This window comes from Cajanus cajan, chromosome 2, assembly GCF_000230855.2.
Source record: "Cajanus cajan strain Asha chromosome 2, NIPB_CcT2T_4, whole genome shotgun sequence".
In the NCBI taxonomy this organism is placed as follows: Eukaryota; Viridiplantae; Streptophyta; class Magnoliopsida; order Fabales; family Fabaceae; genus Cajanus; species Cajanus cajan.
Genome location: NC_138518.1, coordinates 14863592 through 14870391, shown reverse-complemented (window position 1 = coordinate 14870391; position 6800 = coordinate 14863592). Strand labels below are relative to the sequence as shown.

The following is a 6800-nucleotide window of genomic DNA, read 5'->3' as shown; positions in this document are numbered from 1 at the left end:
TTTTCTATTATATTATAATTATAATTAGGTTATTTTTCTATCTCATATTATAATAAATAATCACACATAATAAAATATTAAAATTGTTTAACATAATTAAATCGAAAGTGGGTATTAAATTGAGAATAAAAACGGGGACGGGTAAGTATATACACGTGCCCGTACTCAGTTTAATATATCGGGTTTTACCCGTACCCGTACCCGGTCAAACCGGGTATTCCTCATCAAAGTTAGGACGGGTTCGGGTATTACCTACGAGTACGGGTATATTTGTCATCCCTAGATGCTAGTCAACATTTGACAGACTTTCAAACTCAAATGTTGATCTATGGGGAGAGCATGTGGGTACAATGCAACATATTCATGGGAAACTTGAAGAAAGCAATCTTAGATTGGTTTAGTGGTTTCCAGACTGATCAATCATCGATTCTGATGTGTTCAGTCGTTTGCTTGTGGCATAATTCATGTAAATAAACGAAAACATATGTCTAATTTATTCTATCTAAAGCAAGAATAGGAAAAATCTTTGAAAGACTTTCTCCAAAGATTCAATGAGGTGCTTTTAAGGATAACGTCTTTGGACGAAAGGATGGTAGTTGTAGTATTCCAAAAAGGCATGAGATCGAACAACTTTGATGTCTCTTTATAAAAATAAAAATAAAAAGAATTACCAAACAATGGTCGGAGTAAGAGCTTTCACTCTAAGTTATATAAAGATAAAGGAAGGGCAAATTAGTAAGAGAGAACCCAAGAACTGAAAGTTGGCTGTGAATAATGAGGAGGGGAGTAAGCACTTTCACCCATGGTCCAATTGGAATAAAAAGAAAGACCACTACATTCCAAAAAGAGGAGAAAACTTTAAGCAATCATATGCATACATATGGCAGGAATAATTCCAAGAAGGTTAGCAATACTCCAACAAATAGCTTTCCTATGGTCACTCAAAACTTGCAACAATCTCTCCTCTTGGTTTTATTTGAGACTGATGGCTATAATGACTAGAAGCCTTTGGTTGTGCTCTAGGTAGGCATACTTCATATGTGCATGTAGAGGTTTAAGCTCTAATGATGACGGTTATACAATAGATGACAATGAAGGTGGGGGAAGTTGACTCAATTGTTGGTGGTGAAACATCTAATGATGTAGCTAAATTTGTTGTACTTGAAATAACAACACTAATTTATGCACAAATAGCACACATAAATCAATCATCACAAGTATACTGTGAGTTAGTGAAATCAACAAAATCAGCAAAATCATCAAAATCTGTGCAATCATCAACATAAAGTAGGACATGCATATGAAGGATGATCTTTGGAAGCACAAATGTTATATACTCTTGCTGGAAACTTAGTTATTGCACTTACCTATTATTGTTGGCCAATTGTCAGGTGCCTCACCATGGTAGTCAGCTCATTCAACTTATTTTCCAGCCTTTGATTATTTGCATTAGAAAGAACACCAACACTAGTACCAACACCAACACTAATTACCAACTTATTTACTCTCTTAACAACTCCTCTAAATCCAAATTGTTGAGTGTTAGCTACCATGTTTGTAATGACTAGCCTTGCAGCAAATGTTGTCTTATCCATCAATGCTCTTCCATTGGCTACATCAATCATGCTCCTATCCATCAATATCAATCCCTCATAGAAATATTGTAGCAACAATTGCTCATTAATTTGGTGATGAGGACAAGTGGTATAGAACTTGTTGAATCTCTCCCAGTACTCATACAAATTCTCACCATTTTGTTGTCTTATTCTACAAATCTCGTTTCTAATTTCTATAGTTCTGGAGGCAAGAAATTTTTTTTTCTTCAAGGAATAATCTTTTTATCTCATGCCATGTAGTGATGGTTGTTGGTAAAAATAAACCCAATCTTTTTGCAACACCATTTAAAGATAAAGGAAATGCCTTTATTTTGATATGATCTTATGGTACTCCTTAAGGTCTCATGGTGGAACACACTACATGGAATTCCTTTAAATGCTTATGAGGATCTTCACCTACAAGTCCATGAAACTTAGGCAACAAATGGTTAGCCCATATTTAAGCTTGTAATTAACTTGATTTTTAGGATATTGGACACATCATGGTTGATACACAACATTAGGTGTAGCCAATTCTTTCAAGGACAACTAACAATTGTTATCCATGTTTTCAATTTCAAAATTTTTAGAATTACAATAATGAAAATAAAAAATAAAAGGATCAACAAAAGTAGGACTAACAACTATAGGACTATTAACTACACTACCATTATTCCTAACTTTTAACCTATAAGTGTTCTTTCTATCTCTCGATCCAAATCACACAAAACTCCATGATTAGATCCATTCATACATTACGGAATACACACAAGGCACAAAGTAACTGCACAACTACAAAATTGAAAAGTCAATAGAAAGTCAAAATCGAAAGAAAAGTCAAATATACATGTAACAAGTCCTATAATATGCAAACTCTACCAAATGAATTTTAAAAAATATTTCAACAATAAATCATCATTCCATATCATATTTCCTATTTTTTGTAATATGGTAATTTTTAAAATTTCAAAAATAAAAATGAACAAATTGAAAAAGTGGTTTAAATGAAGGAATTTGACAAAATTTCAACCCAATCGGAGCTACTTCAACCAAATGACCAAAATACCTCAATCAAATTTTTTTTTGAAACTCTTAGAGGATGAATGAATTTGGCAATTCTGAGGTCATCTTACATCCAAAGGGGGTAAGTTTGCTCAGAATCACGTTTTACCTTTAGAGACCAAATTTCACCTCAATCAGACAAGAAATGAAAATTTTAGCTAGGGTCTAGAGATAACTTTTGATTTCTTCCACTCCTATAATTTATACTAGCCCTCTGTTCTCATCCTCTGTTACAGTAGCCAACTTGCAAAATTAGAGATCAAAATAGAGACAGAAAGAAAACAAAAATAGATATAGAAACAAAAAAAATCAAATCATTAATACTTAACACAACGGTTAGTAGATATAGAAATAATTAATCAAAAAGTTAATAGGCATCATAAAATCATAAAATAATGACTTGTGTCCTCAGCAACGACGCCATTTTGATAGCATTGTCGAGTCACTATTAAAAGTAAACTAGATTTCCCTTTAAAATTTGCAATATAGGGAACAACCTAGATCATTCTTTACGAAGACACAAGCATATTTAATTTGTATTTTATCACACAACTAGCAAGGGGATTTTTAATATTTCAACACATTATTTAATAAACAAAACAAAGAATTAAGAATCGAAAATTTAATCAAAGAAATATCGATTTAAGGTTTTAATCCATACGGTAAAATTTTCGTAGTTCAACAATAAATCCAAACCCTCAATCAACCTAATTCAACATAAACTTCATAAAAAATGTAGATCTAATCTAGATCTATGAATTTCATCAAAACATGAAATGCAATCGCGATCTCACAATTTTAATAAAATTCAAGAATAGTGAACTATTGAATTAAACAATTTAGGTTATTTTAGGTCTAAATCTAAATCTAAATTTTGATATAAAATTAATCTTCAAGCTCTATTCTAGATCTAAAATGAAATTCATAATCATGAAAAATGAAAGAGAAATCTAGAATAGAGAAGAAGAGAAATAGAGAATTTGTTTGGTAAAAAGATCGCGAACTCGAATTTTATCGTAGTTCTTGAAACCTAGAATTGATTAACGGATTAGACACATCATAATCATGTTATAGCAAACCAATTCGTGTAAGCAAGAGAGAAAATCAGAGAGAGAGAGAATTTTAGAGAAACTTATTATAGAAGATGTAACTCTAAAATCTAAAAAATGAGAATTATGATGTCAAGTGTACATGTGTTGCACTTATTTATAGACTACATTAATGGGCCTAATAATTTGAGTAATTAAAGGTACAACCCACTAAATCAACTAATTACATTACTAAATAAATCCTAACATTACAATCTAAAAGGAAAAAAGAAAATGTTATGTAGGGCTACAACTTTTCAATGCAATTTTGGGTCACTTAACGTCCAAACTAACCTTTGATCCCAACAAAGAAGTTTTATAATTCTCTATTATCTTTCTAGGGACACCAAGAACACCCAAATCTGATGTCAGGATCTCAAGATATGACATTCACAAGAAATAATGTCAAAATAGAAAAAGTTACAAAAATTAACTAGAATTTACAATTAAGACCAAAATGACTCGCTATAACAAATCAAAGCTAAAATTTCACAATATGATACTGATAAAAGTTAAGTAAACAAAAATAATGCATAAAAATATATACAAAAATTGATTTATTAGTATTCACGGATTACATGAATAGGATCTTTCACCCATACCTTGATAAGTTTGTAGTAGTCTTCATAGACGACATCCTCATATATTCTAAGACTAGGGAAGAGCATACTAAGCATCCTATTATAGTGTTGCAAATCCTTAAGGATAAGCAAGTTTTTGCTATGTTGTCTAAGTGTGAGTTCTAGATGGATAATGTGAGCTTCTTAAAACATGTGATAACTAAGGGAGGGATAGTTGTAGACCCTTCTAAGGTAGAAGTTATTTTAGAGTGGAAAACACCTTAGTTGATTTTTTAGATTAGAAGTTTCCTATGATTAACTGGTTACTATAGGCAATTTATAGAGAATTTCTCTAGGTTAGCCTTGCCTTTAACTAAATTAACTAGGAAAAACCAACCTTTCATGTGAGACTCTAAGTGTGAGGAGAACTTTCAAGAGCTTGAGAGAAGATTGACTAGTGCACCTATGTTAGTATTACCTGATTCTAATGAGGCCTTTCTAGTGTATTGTGACACTTCAAAAATGGGTTTAGGAGGAGTGCTTATAAAAAAGAGGAAAGTAGTGACTTATGCATTTAGGTAGTTGAAAATCCATGAACAGAACTACCCTACCCATGATCTAGAGTTAGTTGCCATAGTTTTTGTGTTAAAGTTATGGAGGTAGTACTTGTTTGGATATAGATTTAAGGTATTTAGTGACCATAAAAGCCTTAAGTACCTTTTTGACCAAAAAGAGCTTAACATGAGACAAAGGAGATGGTTAAAATTTCTTAAGGATTATGATTTTGAGCTTAGTTATCACCTCGATAAAGTTAATGTAGTAACTGATGCCTTGAGTAGGAAATCTCTTCAAGTGTCTACTTTGATGGTTAGAAAGCTTAGCTTGTTAGAAGAGTTTAGAAACTTTAGGTTGGCTTTTGAGTTGACCCCTAAAAGTATTAAATTAGGAACCTTGAGAGTGACCAATAGCTTGATAGATGAGATTAGAAAGGGCCAGAAGATAGACCCTTTATTGTTGAGTCAAGTAGAGAAATTGAACTAAGGGAAAGAAAGTGAATTTAGAGTTGGTGTAGATGAAGCATTAAAGCTTAAGGATAGGTTGGCTGTTCTTTGTGTATCCGAGCTTAAGAAGATGATCCTTGAGGAAGGTCATAACAATAGCCTTAAAATCCACCCAAGAGCCACTAAGATGTATCAAGACCTTAGAAGATGTTTTGGGTGGCCTAGGGTGAAGAGGGAGATAGAAGAGTTTGTATATGCTTGTCTAGTGTGTCAAAAGTCTAAGGTAGAACACCAAAAACCTTTAGGAAAGTTGCAACTCTTAAATATACTTATGTGGAAATGGGATAGTATGCCCATGAACTTTGTGGTTGGGTTACCTAAAATTGCAAAGAATCTAGATTCCATCTAGGTTATAGTGGATAGACTAAAGAAGTATACTCACTTTATCCCTATCAACATTAGATATGCTTTGGAGAGGTTGACCAAGTTGTATATAAGTAAGATTGTAAGGATACATGGGTTTATTGCAAGTATAGTTTTTGATAGAGACCTAAGGTTTACCTCTAGATTCTAAGATAGCTTGCATAAAGCTTTAGGTACCAAGCTTAGGTTGTGTTCAACTTATCACCTTCAAAAAGATGGCCAAATCGAGAAAACCATATAGTCTATAGAGGACTTGTTAAGAGCATGTCTCTTAGAACATGGGGCTAGTTGGGATAATTATCTACCTATGATGGAGTTTACCTATAATAATAGCCACCATTCCAGTATTGGGATGACACCCTATGAGGCACTCTACGTTAGAAGATGATGAACACTCTTATGTTGGATAGAACTTGGGGAGAGTTTCATGTTAGGGCTTGAGGTAGTTCAACAAACTACTGAGAAGGTGAGATTAATCCAAGATAGAATGAGAGCATCCTAGAGTAGGTAGAAGAACTACCATGATAAGAGAAGGAAAGACCTTGAATTTAAAGAGGGAGATCATGTATTCCTTAAGGTATCTCCTTGGACTGAAGTTGGTAGAGCACTTAAATCACACAAGCTTACTCTACGATTTATTGGTACCTATCAAATCCTTAAGAGGATTGGTAATGTTGCTTACCAAATCACTTTTCCCTTGTCCCTTTTTAATTGCATGATGTCTTTCATGTTTTCCAACTTCGAAAATACATTCATGACCTATCCCATATTGAGTTCGACAACATTCAGTTGAAGGGTAACCTCACCTATAAAAATATTCCTTTGAGGATTGAGGATAAGAGGGTGAAAAGACTGAGAGGTAAAAAATTCCTTTAGCCAAGGTTGTTTAGGGTTGAAACATTGAAGAAAGTGCTACGTATGAGCTAGAGAGTCAAATGCAGGAAGTGTATCCATTTTTTTTTCTTCAGGTAATTTCGGGGATGAAATTTTTAAAAGGAAGGGAGAGTTGTAATGCCTTATTTTTCATAAAATATAATATAATTATTTAATTAATAATTTTGGTATTTTATT

The 6800-nt window shown here is 32.9% G+C and overlaps 1 non-coding gene across 1 annotated transcript; it reads left to right on the top strand.

The window, feature by feature from the left end:
* Nucleotides 1-1683: 1683 nt before the first annotated feature.
* LOC114916579 (small nucleolar RNA R71) lies at nt 1684-1789 on the top strand. Its single transcript, XR_003805136.1, has one exon. It is a non-coding gene; the product is annotated as a small nucleolar RNA R71 (small nucleolar RNA).
* Nucleotides 1790-6800: the final 5011 nt, after the last annotated feature.